The sequence below is a fragment of the Schistocerca nitens genome, chromosome 5 (genome assembly GCF_023898315.1).
Source record: "Schistocerca nitens isolate TAMUIC-IGC-003100 chromosome 5, iqSchNite1.1, whole genome shotgun sequence".
In the NCBI taxonomy this organism is placed as follows: domain Eukaryota; kingdom Metazoa; phylum Arthropoda; class Insecta; order Orthoptera; family Acrididae; genus Schistocerca; species Schistocerca nitens.
Genome location: NC_064618.1, coordinates 600,581,596 through 600,597,785, shown reverse-complemented (window position 1 = coordinate 600,597,785; position 16,190 = coordinate 600,581,596).

Genomic DNA, 16,190 nt, shown 5'->3' with positions numbered 1-16,190 from the left:
GTGCCAGTTCACGTGTCCAAGTCAATGGACGTTTAGCAGGGCCGGTACCTATCTGCCGTTCGATACGGCAGGGGTGCCCCCTCTCTACCCTCCTGTATGCCATTGCCCTTGAGCCCCTTCTTGGTGGCTTGACGGCCAAGCTCTCTGGCCTCACCCTACGCCAACACACTTTTCGCTGTCGGGCATATGCTGATGACCTCCTCCTCCTCATTCGCTCCGGCTCTGAGATTCGGGAAGTCCTCGAATTGATTACCCGTTATGGGGCTGTCGCTGGCAGTGCCATGAATGTCGCCAAATCTTCTGCAATGCACATTGGACGAGGCCTCCAGGAGGGTGAAGTTGCACCCCTGCCGCTTGTGCGGACTTTCCGGTACTTGGGCATTACCTTTACCCCCACGGTAACACGCACAGCGGCAACGAATTTCCGTCGCCTGTTACACGTCATCCGCAACGACGTCCGCCAGAACCTCTTGCGCCGCCAGGACACACTTCAACGGGTTGAGTTTATTAATCTTTATGTGGCATCAAAATTGGTTCACATCGCGCAAGTTCTCCCTCTGCCAACTGCAATTGGGCGCAACCTTCAGGCGGCTTTTGGCTATTATCTCACGGCTGGTTCGATGTTTAAAGTCCGTTATGAGACACTTACCCTGCCCTCACGGTATGGTGGCGTCGGGCTCGTCGATGTCCGTATGCGAGCTGCAGCCTTGTACATGAGTACCATGAGAAAACAGTGGATGGGCCAGGGTACATCTCTAACACGCAGCCTGCTTGAAGTCCTCCTACCTGCTTCCACCTCACCACCGGTGTCTGTCGGGCATATCGTGCCTTATTTGTCCCATATTTCGACCTTTTTCGTCGACTACAGTTACATACATACCAGTCTCCCAGATACACGCCCACCTCGGACTAAGGATTTTTACAGCCTGTTGCTGCGCTGTGTTCCCCGGAATGTGATGGAGACCAAACATCCCTCCATCCAGTGGCCCATAGTGTGGACTACCGTCCACCAGCCTTTCCTCCCTACGAACGTCCGGGCACTGTGGTATCACATAGTCAACAGGAAATTTGCCACGAAGCAGCGCCTGCACAACATTGGCTTGTCAGAATCCCCTCTTTGTCTCCTTTGCCAGCAACTGGACACTGATGAACACCGTCTGACATGCGCCTCGTCGCCAGATGTATGGCGCTTCGTGCAGCAAATCATTGCCTGCTATCTCCGGGTGCCACCCGACACAATCGAACCTCGAATGTTTCTATACCCGGAGGACCGACATTTTCCCGCCGCCAAATATCATGCTATTACGTGGGTCAAAGGATGGGCGGTCGCTTATCTCTTTCATGAGGGACCTAAATCCCGCCTCGACTTTTGGACCTATTTACGAACAGCCCATGCAGCTCTCGAAAACTCGCCACGATACCGAACAGTTTTTGCTAACTATCTTCGAGCGGTCTTTGTTAGACCTCCACTGAGTTGGGGGGTGCCTGGCTCCTCCCCTGGCGGTGTCTGAGTTTCAACCGCCTACGATCTATTCTACTTCTGACCTCCGCGGATGGGAGAGCGCGTCGCAGATTGCGCGGATTTTATTTCTTTTTGCTTTTCCTTTTTCCTTTCTTTTTCTTTAACCAGAATTTCTATTTCTTTTCTTTTTCGCCGATGTGTTCCCATAATTTCATGATATTAGTGAATCTTACAAAAACACATGCAAATAAATAAATAACAACGCCTTCCACTACTGTTGATTCCTGTGTCTCCTATTTCCCTAAACACCACAGGCTCGGTGGTGGTGGGGGGGACACTGTGGCCAGGCCTCAGGTTTCGACCCCTGCCCACTTTGCCCCCCGCGCCCCCACCGTCGCCTGTTCTGGCGCTACAGTCTGGAACCGCGCGACCATTAAAAAAAAAAAAAAAAAAAAAGTTGGTAGAGCACTTGCCCGCGAAAGGAAAGGTCCCGAGTTCGAGTCTCGGTCCTGGCACACAGTTTTAATCTGCCAGGAAGTTTCATATCAGAGCACACTCCGGTGCAGAGTGAAAATCTCATTCTGAAAACATCCCCCAGGCTGTGGCAAAGCCATGTCTCCGCAATATCCTTTCTTTCAGGAGTGCTAGTTCTGCGAGGTTCGCAAGGAGAACTTCTGTATAGTTTGGAAGGGAGGAGAGCAAGTACTGGCAGAAGTAAAGCTGTGAGGACGGGGCGTGAGTCGTGCTTGGATAGTTCAGTTGGTAGAGCACTTGCCCGCGAAAGGCAATGGTCCCGAGTTCGAGTCTCGGTCCTGGCACACAGTTTTAATCTGCCAGGAAGTTTCATACCAGCGCACACTCCGATGCAGAGTGAAAATCTCACTCTGGAAACATCCTCCAGGCTTTGGCAAAGCCATGTCTCCGCAATATCCTTTCTTTCAGGAGTGCTAGTTCTGGGAGGTTCGCAAGGAGAGCTTCTGTAAAGTTTGGAAGGGAGGAGAGCAGGTACTGGCAGAAGTAAAGCTGTGAGGACGTGGGCGTGAGTCGTGCTTGGGTTAGCTCAATTGGTAGAGCACTTGCCCGCGAAAGGAAAGGTCCCGAGTTCGAGTCTCGGTCCGGCACACAGTATTAATCTGCCAGGAAGTTTCACTAATCGCTTTATCTGACTTCATACACGTGAATCGAGGATACTGCACAAAATCTACACCACCATCAAGCTTCTGTACACTACTATTCCAAAAAGAAAAATATGGTTCTAGAGACCAGGGTGCTTAGAAGCATATATTGGAACCCTACGCCGTAGCAGCGAATACTTTACCCATCTGGTGATCGTTCCGCGACTGAAGTCATGGACGGCAGCAATCTGTTATTAATGGCGAGCGCCCGAAATATGCAAGTGCGCGGTGTGCCGTTCGGGTAATTCAGAACACAGGTACTTCCCTATGACCCTTTGGAACCCCGGTGTATTCCAGTTTGCAGGTGGATTCGATTGCTGGCCTGCCAAACCAATTTGACTCCGTCCCACAATTAAGCATGATGCAATATATGTATAGACAGCCGACTCATGAAAAATAAGTACATACACGTATCTCTCATGTGTATGTGATGCTAGAAGCAGTACCTATGACGGTTCAGAAGGTGACTGGCACAGGCTCTACGTGGCACACTAGCAAAGGACACGAGTCTCACCGTTTAGGAAGAGACCTGCAGTTCTTCACTAGCGAAGCGCCAGTACAAGAGTGTCAGCTTTTCTCGCCAGTTCGGTAGCAAAGCACACTTACATTGTAACGGCTCCATATAAGCCGCTACATGGCTCGACCCCACAACTAAAGACACCTGAGTGCCCTTCCGGCACTCAGGGAAGAGCCTGATGATAATTAGTAAGATAGGGTTATTTAAATATAGACGATCATTTTAATATTAGATATGGTAATTGTCTGCAAAGTGTGAATGCGAACGTATGATGAGGTATGCGTGAGATGTCGGCTGTGGATGTGCTATAGGCATAGTGGAAATATAGCCAACCTCGAATCTAGTAGAGTGCGACTGCACTGGACCAGAGAGGCATAAGCTCCACGCGCGTCATTAGCGCTCGTTAGGTTGGCAAATAACCGTGTGCGGCATCTCTGAGTCCTTGCGGCCACGATGTGTGGACCCAGACGAGGGAGACCGTATCGGGGTTGTTGCTGGGCAGACCTGGGTGAGTAAGCACGCTCTGCTCTATCGCTCCGATAGTTAGCGACGATTTAGAATTCCATGTTCACTTCTAACTTTGGAAGCAGCTTCCCTGCTGAGGATAGCCACTATGGTATTTCCTAGAATCATCTCGGTTAGGAGAGATAGGGAGATGATTTCTTTTGCCAAGTAATTTCATGGGAATTGTGTTCACTGCACTTGGGAGTGAACAGGCGTTCATTGCCGAGTAATACTCAGAATTGCTCAATTTGCATTTCGGTGTGAGTGTGAAGTATATATGCAAAGTGTATTTCATTTAAATGTGTTTATTGACCACTGATTGTGAAGAGATTGGTAACACATGATCCGCAGACCCCGTGCATTTCTTGGTGAGAAGCTTCAGCTCGACGTAATCACATTTCGTGATCGAGCTGGATCTTCTACGTAAATTCACGCGTGTGATTTAATTGTTCCTTCATAATATCCAGTAAAACTCGCGGAGTTAGTTAAACGTGAAGACGGGACTTGCCCGAATTAAAGTTACAGTTGGAACCATGTGCTCTCTCCCAATGTTGTCCCACTTGGTGTATGGGAACCTTCCTCTTTTATCTGTTAGATAAAATGAATAGAGTGAATGTTAGTGTGTGTGTGTGTGGCTAAATGATGATAGAAATGTGCAGGCGGTAGTCATTGTTGATTCACGGCACATCTTAGCCGGATGTTTAACTAAGTTTACTTAGATATTATACTATTTGTATCACGCCAGAATTCCGTGATAAGTGAGAGGAAATTTTTGAGATGGTAATGTTTATTGAATAAATGTGATTGTGTTATTATATAAATATGTTACAGTGACTTCTCGCAGTCACACCATATTCCCTTATCATTTCATAGAATATTTGGTATGCGTATTTCAGTTAATCACCTGTCTGTAAGGTGGTGTTAAAACTTCATTATAATAATATTCTAATTCTATCTTGATCAAAACCACCGAATAAAACTTCAGTTAGAGTATTGATGCTTGTTGCTGCAAATGGCCGCCGGCGTCTTCTATGGTACAGGTGCCATTTATAAAATTGAGGAGGCCTGCCGAGGGTGCGGAAAGCAAGTATCGTGCATAATGGCGACCCTTTAGCCTAGGATCTCGTTCAGTTTAGGAACCCTTTGTGATACCGGGAGATTGCTAGTATGTGCTAACAAAATTAAATTTCCACAGGATTCACAATTCCTATTTGTGAATAGAACCAGCGTTGAGAATACGGCGTTGAATATACTGCATTCCTTGTGATTTTATTTGTGTGATGTTGGGGGCAATTTTCTTGTGTGTATTTATCCATATATTTTGGGGGAATTTCAAACGTGTTAGGCTGCGTGTGACTAAATAAATGTGTTAGATTGCGTGTGACCAAATAAATGTACTAGGTTGCGTGTGAAATTAACTTACGTTAAGCTACGAGAATTTGTCGCGATTCGTGCAGCGAAAGTAGGAAGTCTGCTTTCCGCGAGCGAAGCCGTTATTTAGGCACTTAGCCGCAAACGTAAGCCTAGTGTCCAGAATGGAGACACCTGCTCGCTCGAGGAGCGGTGCTAGGGAAAACCGGCCGGGTGAGGAGGAAGTTATCCTCAATCAGGGATGATGGGAAAGAACGCGAGAACGATCTTAAGCGGAGTAAATTCCAGATTAAAAGAAAATAATAAAAGGCAGGAAGAATATAATAAAAGGCAGGAAGCGAAATTCGAAGGCATGATGTCCAAAATCGAAGAGGTTCGAAAGGACGTCAATGAGAAATTCGAAGTGGTTGGCAGTAAACTAAACGCCCTCGAAAAGGAACAAAAAAAAGTTAGGATCGAAATGAAAACCCGGGGAGAAAAATTAGAAAAGGGGCTCCAAACTTTAAGGGAATGATGCATTACCGAGAGGAAAAAGGTAATAGCGCGAGTAAAAGCAGTAGAAGCAACGCAAGAAAAGGTTCACGAAAACAATAGGGCAATTGTGAATCTCGAGGAAAAGATAGATACGGTTAAGACATTAAATAGCGAGGAGACAAAGAAAGTAAAGGAGGAGTTAGTAAAACTCGCGGAGAAGGTTGCGGACTTAACAATATCAGAGGGAAGCGAGAGTGCTGCAATTCTGAACTCGAGGGATAACGAGGAGATACAGGCATTGCGGAAATTTCAAGAAGGCCAATGCGAAGTCAATAGGCGGCAACGGATAGTTACCAATGACATATGTGAACGCATGGCCCACGTGGAAAATCTCCTCACTCGCGGTGACGAGATGGAGGACCATGTGCGCAAGGGCGCGTGCGAAAGCGAGGGACGCGATTCCGGACACGAGGATGATTACGAGGAGGCTAGCGAACGCAGAAATGTAGGGAGGTGTCGGGAACGACACCTAAAACCGTGCACAGATCCATACCGGAGGGAAGTGGAAAGCTTCGACTATAAGCACTTTCTCTCTGTACGGAAGTTCGAAGTCTTTAGAAATTCTGTGAACGGAATCCACCCACGGACTTTCTTGGAACAGTACCAATTCTGTCTTCCGCCCAGTTGGCCGGATGAGTATAAAATCGAGTTCATGTGCGGGCATCTTGAGGCTGAACCCGCAGTACGGATGAGAGCCATAGCGAGAAATTGTAAAACGGTGAAGGAATTTCAGAGTGAATTTCTCTCGGCATATTGGTCCGAAGCTGCGCAAGATCGGTTTCGCGAGTCCTGCAAGACTGTTTGAAAACATGTTGCAGAATAACCAATTCTTGTACAACCCTTACAGTCCGGGCGAATTGATAAGGCTGTGTATAATGAAGCTTCCAGCGCAGCTTCGCCATATCATATTAGCCGGGCGTTGTAAGGACGATTTAGAGTCGTTTAAATTACTCCTACAAGAATTGTAATATGATATAGGACAATGTATACCGGAAAGGGTACAGACCGCAGGAGGAGAGGACGTAGGAAGAAATAGGAGAGTGAGTCGCGGCCGCAGTAAAACGCGGAAGCGTACAGGCTCACATGTAGCGGAGCATGCGAATACCAGTTTCCAGCCATACAAGGCGAATTGGAAAAATGGTAACAAGCATGGCTACTACAAAGCCCTAACCCCTCTGAGAGAATAATGAAGGAGTTAGGGCGGCTGTGCAGGCTGTACTGTTATAGGAAGCATAACACGTGGGACATACACATAAAGGCGTTTCAGGAGATCTTAAATGAATTGCCAAATGCCTCCACGATGTTGCCACCAGTGTTAGTGCTAAAGAATAAGGAGCCCCCTAATCGAATCAGGGAAGTCATACCTTGGCCAAAGGAAAGACAACCAAGACACAAGAAGGTCGTTGATCTCGCGCTGGAAAATATCAAGAGTGCGACAGACCGGAGGCAAAAGGCGTACCAAAAGAAGACGAGAAAAATAAAATTCTTCATTGGACAGAAGGTGTGGGTTCGGTCACACAAACTGTCAAACAGAGGTAAGGGAATCTGCAAGAAGTTCCTAAGCCTGTACAATGGTCCTTACCGTGTGTGCTGTATCCCTCATCCGAACGCAATAGAAGTACAGACACTGAGGACGAGAAAATCGAGAGGGCTTCATCACGTATGAAACGTGAAACCCCTCATTGAATAAAAACTGTGGAACAATAGAATATAGGTAAAATAGATTTAGAGTATATTGTATATGTTGTGTGTAAAATGTATTAGGATAAATTGTATTCCGAGCAATAAGATGTACCATGTGATCAATGAGCAGACAAGTCGCACATGAAAGTAAGGAGAGTAAGGACGAAATTACTCCAGAAGGAGATAAATATGTAAGGAGAAACATTAATCCGTATCCAGAAGTTGTGTTACAGGAAGGAGCGGTAACCAAATGAAGAGGAACGATGCAAAAACCTCAAATGAGGTGTACAACGGAAAAAGGGTGTAAGTTATCGTAGAAACCGGTTGTAGTGGGTTTAGCGGTAATTGTGTGTGTAGGATTTTGTTACTATAAGGCATGTTTTGGTTGTTAATTATATGTGTCGTAGTTATTACGATAGTGCATGTTTTGTAGTTAATTCTCTGTTATACCTGTTACAGTAGCGCATGTACTGTAAACTAGAGGGGAAGGTTGCCCTAAATGAGAAATTGTGGATGCGAAATGTGTGACGTCACAAGGAATACTTGCTATGTAACTAGTAAAGAGTGCCTATGTGTGTATGTTGCATTTATGTGAGAAGAGTGAGAAATGAATGACTGAAGGACGTGGAAGTGTGATAAGTTAGTCTTAAGAATACTATAGATCATAACCTAAAACAAATGGAATTCTAGTTCCATCCATTTCTTGTCCATCACTAAAGAAAATATCGTAGAGTAATGTTGATTCAAATATCCCTATTATAAAGCCACTGAAGGGATCAAATAAGGAATAAAAATTTGTTGTGAATTGATAGGATAATGATTCATGTATGAAAAGGCGGCTAAATTAAAAGCCATGTTAAAATATCATTGGAAGGATAACGCCCATAAGGCACAGTAGGAGAAGGAGAGAGAGAAATAGAATCTGAGTAATGTAGGAAGACCTTATGGATTGCTGAGAACAGTCGGGGACTGTGATGGAAAATTTGTCTGAAATGTATCGGTATAGCCAAGCTTCACTGAGTTTAGATTAGCAACCAGGGGAGAATGCAGCCGAGGAGACCGGGTCGCCGATGCAAGCAATTAGCGGCTAGACGTCGGGCGAGTGCACGGCACTGGGGATTCCCTAAGTGACGGCCGTTGTCCGCGACTGTGTCAACACGCGCCGGAGGTGATTACCGGGCCTCCCACATGCAGGAACAAAGCGATGGCTACCCAGGTAGCCGGCCGCAATCACGAAACAGACGAACAGCGAGCGGCGGTGACCTACATATGCCGAGCGTTCGCGCCAGCAGGTGACACGCCCCCAACTCTGACGGCGCCGCACAGCAGCAGATGGTAACGGGCAGTACGTATGGACGACCCGTGAGGTGACGCGCTGCCACGCCTGGTAGACATCGTCACAAACAAACCCGGGATGGAAACTGCAGCACCCGCAAGAGGCGAGCTTGGCATATCCAGGTCAGGCGTCGCGGTGCAGCAGATCAAGGAAGGAGAACCGGTGCGCGCCAGGGGCGTGGCACCAGTGACGGCGTGTCAACAACGACACCACCACACCTACAACGTCCTCAGTACCGATTCAAGAAGCATGTCAAACTCACCGCTTGAGTCGGACATGCCGGGACTGCAGACGGAAGAGAGAGGCGAGTGACGTTACCGAGAGGGTGACGCCAGGAGTGTGGCTGTCGGCAATAATTGCGGATATGCTCACATATCGACGAGAGGTAGCCAGACGGGTCCGGGCGCTCACGATGCGGCACGCGGCGACGACTGCTAGGGGCATGCTATTCTGCCCTGGAGGTCGACGCCCACCTGACGCGGAAATGCGTGCCACCACGTCCTGAGGCAGCCATCAACGCGAGGCAACATGGGTCCTGCGGAGCTGACAAAGGTGAGGGAGCGGCCTGATGCAAGGAGGCGGCCGGCATGATCGACGGAGAGCCTGCAGTCGTTGACACCTGCAGAATAACTTCCTCCCCTGTCCTCCAAGTAGCCCAAAACTGTGGTCCTCCAAATACCCCGATCCCATAGTGAAGTGCAAGGTGTTTGAAAGTGCCACGTACATTCAGTATGTAGCGCGTGTGTTTACTTTTCAGCAGAACTGATTTTGCATATATTATGGCTAGTTACTAAAGTAAATAGGGAAAGAGATAAAGAAAAGACTTTAACACGTCAATCCAGAAGTGAAAGAACGAAACTGCCTAAAGATGTAATGTGATTTACTGAAAATTTCTCTAACTAATAGATTTTGTACGTTTTCTATGCTTCGCAAATGTTTCAAAGTGGGATACAAATGGGAAAAGACGCTAAGAATTTAAATGCCCACAAGCTTAATACCAACTTATCTATATGTTGTATGAAATTCAATTCATTATATAATTAGTTTAAATTGTGCAATTTCAAGAATTTATGTGTTTTGATAGAACTTGTGAAATATTTCAAAGTGGGACACACTGGCAACAGGACTTTAATAATTTAAGTGCCCACAAAGATTTAAATGTCTAGTATATAAGAACTGATTATGTTTGTCGAAAATTTAAAGTTTTCACTCATGTTACATTTGAAAAACGGATGCTTGGCCTAGATGATAGGTAAAATTTGTGTTAAATTGAAATATTAATGGTAAATTGTATATGTTTCAATGATGATGTTTAAGAGGAGCATAGACCCATATGTTTATGTGTTAATAGCTGCATAATGCTCTCAGAAGGAGATAACCATGTGTGAGGGTTTTGAATGTTAAATTTTGTAGTCTGAGTTTTGAATTTGAATACTATGTTCTACGGTACAGATGATGAGGATGTGTAATAAACTCAGTAAAGAATCAGATGGATAAATGATACACCTCCGACCATTAGGTTTAAAAAAAAAAAATGCTTGAAAGTGCCCTTCCAAAAGCAAGGACACTTGCTGCCCATTTTTTCGTCAGAAGGGGAGGGTTATGTAACGGCTCCATGTAAGCCGCTACATGGCTCGACCCCACGACTAAAGACACCTGAATGCCCTTCCGACACTCAGGGAAGAGCTTGATGATAATTAGTAAGATAGGGTTATTTAAATATAGACGATCATTTTAATATTAGATACGGTAATTGTCTGCAAAGTGTGAATGCGAACGTATGATAAGGTATGCGTGAGATGTCGGCTGTGGGTGTGCTATAGGCATAGTTGAAGTGTAGCCAACCTCGAATCTAGTAGAGCGCGACTGCACTGGACCAGAGAGGCATAAGCTCAACGCGCGTCATGAGCGCTCGTTAGGTTGGCAAATAACCGTGTGCGGTATCTCTTAGTCCTTGCGGCCACGATGTGTGGACCCGGGCGAGGGAGACCGTATCGGGGTTGTTGCTGGGAAGACCTGGGTGAGTAAGCACGCTCTGCTCTATCGCTCCGATAGTTAGCGAAGATTTAGAATTCCATGTTCACTTTGAACTTGGAAGCAGCTTCCCTGCTGAGGAAAGCCACTATGGTATCTCCTACAATCATCTCGGTTAGGAGAGATAGGGAGATGATTTCTTTCGCCAAGTAATTTCATGGGAATTGTGTTCACTGCACTTGGGAGTGAACAGGCGCTCATTGCCGAGTAATACTCAGAATTGCTCAATTTGCATTTCGGTGTGAGTGTGAAGTATATATGCAAAGTGTATTTTTTTTAAATGTGTTTCTTGACTACTGATTGTGGAGAGATTGGTAACACGTGGTCCGCAGACCCGTGCATTTCTTGGTGAGAAGCTTCAGCTCGACGTAATCACATTTCGTGATCGAGCTGGATCTTCTACGTAAATTCACGCGTGTGATTTAATTGTTCCTTCATAATATCCAGTAAAACTCGCGATGTTAGTTAAACGTGAAGACGGGACTTGCCCGAATTAAAGTTACAGTTGGAACCATGTGCTCTCTCCCAATGTTGTCCTACTTGGTGTATGGGAACCTTCCTCTTTTATCTATTAGATAAAATGAATAGAGTGAATGTTAGTGTGTGTGTGTGTGTGTGGCTAAATGATGATAGAAATGTGCAGGCGGTAGTCATTGTCGATTCACGGCACATCTTAGCCGGATGTTTAACTAAGTTTACTTAGATATTATACTATTTGTATCACGCCAGCATTCCGTGATAAGTGAGAGGAAATTTTTGAGATGGTAATGTTTATTGAATAAATGTGATTGTGTTATTATATAAATATGTTACAGTGACTTCTCGCAGCCACACCAAATTCCCTTATCATTTCACAGAATATTTGGTATGCGTATTTCAGTTAATCACCTGTCTATGTCCCACTCATGGGCATATTTCATTTAAGGGGCTCCGGAAAGGCTCAAAATCATGAATGTTCAATTTTTACTTTTTTGCGTTTTCTGAATCTGCAGACTATTACCTTTTAATAGATAAATAATTTATTCAATTCCGAAGACTACAACTATTTTTTAATTTTTTCTGAATTGTGTTCTACATGGGCATGATCCACTGTGGCGCTGTGAAACTGCTGTCAAATGGTGTTATTATTAACGTCCGTGTTCATCAGGTGCATTTTAGTGATGTGAGATAAAGTATGTGTTTTGGCTAACCTGTGATGGTTCAATATATATCGCTGGTGTGATTGTCGATTGTTTCATGTTTATTTACTCTGTCGTTATCTCGAAAATATTCGTAATTAATACTGTTTCTTGAGTCTCTGTTTTGTTGAAGTATAATAATGAGTAAAAGTAAAGTTATTAGAAATCCTCTGAAGGCTTTTAAGAAAAGGAGAAATGTTGGAAAGCCAAAGGTATTTAGAAATATGGGAATGAAGATAGGTTCTAACATGGTACGAGCGATGCTTGCTTTAGACAAGGAACGCCTTCGGGCTGCAGACAGGGCTGTAAAGAGTCTAGAAATACAAGCAAGAGTAAACAGGAGGAGGAACAAGAGGAAGCTGGAGGAGGAGTTAGCAGAGGATGAAGATAATCCATCCTATGGACCTGGAATGCACTAAAAAGTTAATCCAATCTTTGTCGTTCGATTCCCAAAACTTTTATTTTCTCATACTAATTACATGTTTTCTAAGGATCTTCCAAACATATTTGTTTCAAACTTTCAGTAAATGTTACACAGTACCTTCTGCATAATTTAACACAGCCTTTTTCCAAAAAACTGTATATTTTTGAATATATAAATAAAAAATTGCAAAAAACGTTGTGAATTTTCATTACAATTGAAAAAAAATCATCTTTAATAACTGAACTAAAATTTTGTAAAATCCCTGTGTTAAGTTGTAGCCCATATTCTAATAAATAATCTGTAAAAAGTTCAACTTCCTACCTCAAATACTTTGTGAGGAAAGATGTAATTTATAAGCGTTATTTTAACATTGCAAGTATAGGGCGTTCCGGAGCCTCTTAATAAACTCTGTAAGGTGGTATTAAAACTTCATTATAATAATATTCTAATTCTAACTTTATCAAAACCACCGAATAAAACTTTAGTTTGAGTATTGATGCTTGTTGCTGCATATGGCCGCCGGCGTCTTCTATAGTACAGGTGCCATTTATAAAATTGAGGAGGCCTGCCGAGGGTGCGGTAAGCAAGTATCGTGCAACATCTTAGACTACTCCCACTTTAGCACAAGCCAATCATGAGCTGGAGCTATGCATTCGTAGATGGGAGACTGCCCCTTGCTCTGCATACACAGATTTGACCAATCAGAGACTTTAAACTGGGAGAAAAGGAAAAAAGATTCAGCTTTATGGCCTCATTCCGACGCGTTCATGCCGTGTCTTTTGCTAACGACATGACCAGGATGTAACCACAGCCCTCCATAGAAAGACTGTTATCTTCCCTGTAGTGTCCATTTCGAAGTTTCTGAAGAATTTCCATAAACTGGCTAAACGCCTCGTTCCTTCACAAATACGTTTGTAACAAGAGTCTAGACGTCTGGGCGCCAGTGACCTGCCCCGCGGAAATTCGCAGAAGGCTCACAGTTGACTCATCGACTTCCTGCCTAACAAGGGACCATCCTCTGCTTTATTGCCAGTCTTCAATGTGCTGCCCTTTGCAGCGGCGACTTCTCAGCGCTAGTCAGCCTACCTGGACGCGACTGCCGACCGACCGGCGCTGTCCAACGTGTCTGCACTAGAGATCCTGTACAGGGAGAAAGTGGCCAACCGAACGATAGGGCGGCCATTTTTCTGCCAAACTGCGGGCGGGACTTTTGAACGGCCAGTAGTGGAGCACACACTCCGAATCAAAAGCACAAGACAATATGGCGAAATCATTCGTTAAATGACTTTCCTTACAGCTATAATATACTCATAGTAGCCTACCACGTACGGCACAGGAAAATTTGATACAGTGGCTGTAAAAATTATTCGTTACTTGCATTTATCTCCTTTAAATGGCTTCAAATGGCTCTGAGCACTATGGGACTCAACTGCTGTGGTCATAAGTCCCCTAGAACTTAGAACTACTTAAACCTAACTAACCTAAGGACAGCGCACAACACCCAGCCATCACGAGGCAGAGAAAATCCCTGACCCCGCCGGGAATCGAACCCGGGCGTGGGAAGCGAGAACGCTACCGCACGACCACGAGATGCGGGCTATCTCCTTTAAAGTTCGTTTACTAGACATATTGCAATGAAAGTAACGTAAATAAAAAAAATATAGTGTATAGCATTTGTTTTGTATCGGAAGTGCATATCGCTAAAGATTTAACGCACCTGTATTACGTCAGATTAATGAAAGTCGTAACGAAGTAAACAACTGCTTACGACTTTCTTTCATATATATACTGAATACCTCTCGTAGATAACAAACGAAAAGATCTCAAACGCTAATTACGTACTAAAAACGGTATACAACTAAATCGAACATGCATGCACAACGCATAACAAGTCTCTCATTTCAAATATCATTTAATCGTTTCCAAAAGTCATCTGAACTTCAACTCAAAAGCACGGCGAACACAGTAAGCGCGAGAGACGTTTGACAGAAAAATGGCGCCAAAGCTAATCAACCAATCACGGGCAACTTCACCTATGGCCACTCTCTCTGTGTACAGGCTCTCTAGTCTTCACAATGAGACAGTGGAACTCAGCAGTCCAGCCCATCCTCTGCTTTATTGCCGGCCGGCCGAAGTGGCCGCGCGGTTCTGGCGCTGCAGTCTGGAACCGCGAGACCGCTACGGTCGCAGGTTCGAATCCTGCCTCGGGCATGGATGTGTGTGATGTCCTTAGGTTAGTTAGGTTTAACTAGTTCTAAGTTCTAGGGGACTAATGACCTAAGCAGTTGAGTCCCATAGTGCTCAGAGCCATTTGAACCATTTGAACCTTTATTGCCGGTCTTCATTGTTTTGCCCATTGCAGCGGCGTCTACGCGGCGCTAATCAGCCTACCTGGACGCAGTCCCCGACCAACCGGCGTCATCCAACGTGTCTGCAAATGACACTGCGGAACTCGGCGGTCCACAAATGTTTTCACCCAGTTTCTGCAGAAAAAAAAAACGCTCCCCTGGCGCTCAGTCGCCTTACGTTTTTACTGCAGTCATTTAAAATGGCACCCTGTTCCCTTGAACGCAGCTAAAGCTTACCGCTATTCCATCACTAGAGCACACAAGCAAGAGCATTAACTACTTCCCACCATTCCATCATGTTGTATGAAGTCAGATCGTAATAAAGATCATCTTCCCTAACAACATTAAGTGGCATGACACCAAATAAGAAGTGAGAGTGCCGTGCTATCTCTTAGTTGTTGTTGTTGTTGTTGTGGCTGCTGGAGTTCTAGGCGCGTCAGTTTGGAACCGCGCGACCGCTACGGTCGCAGGTTCGAATCCTGCCTCGGGCATGGATGTGTGTGATGTCCTTAGGTTAGTTAGGTTTAAGTAGTTCTAAGTTCTATGGGACTGATGACCTCAGCAGTAGAGTCCCATAGTGCTCAGAGCCATTTGGCTGCTGGACTGGTCTGGTTGACGTGGTCTGTCCCTCTTAAAGTTGCTATGTTTCTTTTGACATTGGTCTAATCATCATTGTGCGCCTGGGCGTTAGTGAGTGGGCAGTGGCTTATCGTTGATATATGTGGAGCATTAGTTGGTACTTTGGACAAGGAGTCGTTTTCGGCACTGTAGAGTCCCGGGAGTGGTGATTACAAGCTCAATGCTGGAAGATGGCACTCATTTGTCATATGCTCGAAAAGCTAGCATGTCTCACATGGCTCTTCTTTTCGAAATGCAATCATCCACTGAATGTTTAGTGTAGAGTGTGCGTTGAAGAGTATTTATTCCGTCATTGATTTTACCCTTTGATAAGATGATGATGTAAATAAGTAGAAGTCGCAAATTTATAATTTGTTCTTTAAAAATGACAACGGCCATGGCTTTTGTCTAGTCGGTGCAGGAATCAAAAAAATGGTTCAAATGGCTCTGAGCGCTATGGGACTTAACATCTGAGGTCATCAGTCCCTAGAACTTAGAACTACTTAAACCTAACTAACCTACGGACATCACACACATCCATGCCCAAGGCAGGATTCGAACCTGCGACCGTAGCGGTCGCGCGGTTCCAGACTGAAGCGCCTAGAACCACTCGGCCAAACTGGCCGGCGGTGTAGGAATCAAGATGATATTTTGTTCTGTAGTCTTGGAGGATCTTAACGTCTCATTTCATGTGCGTTTGTTGTGGGGCGTTGAGCTCAAGAAACTTTTTTGCCTAATAAATGATTACGGGTAGTATTTTATCTGTTGGTCTCCGAGTGTCGTCCATTGTTGCCTCCTGATGTTACAATTAGGACTGTTGATGTTTGATGATACACCTTTGGGTCGTCTTCTTTGGGTCCTTGGCGGTATAATTAGAAGTTTCCAGTGTGTATAATGTTCGTTTACATGGATTAGAGTCTGTTGTCGATGGACGAGGTTTGTGTGGGCGTTTGCTTCAGTTGTGTGACAGCAGTCTTTTCTTTATTGAGAAGTAATTGGTGGGCGA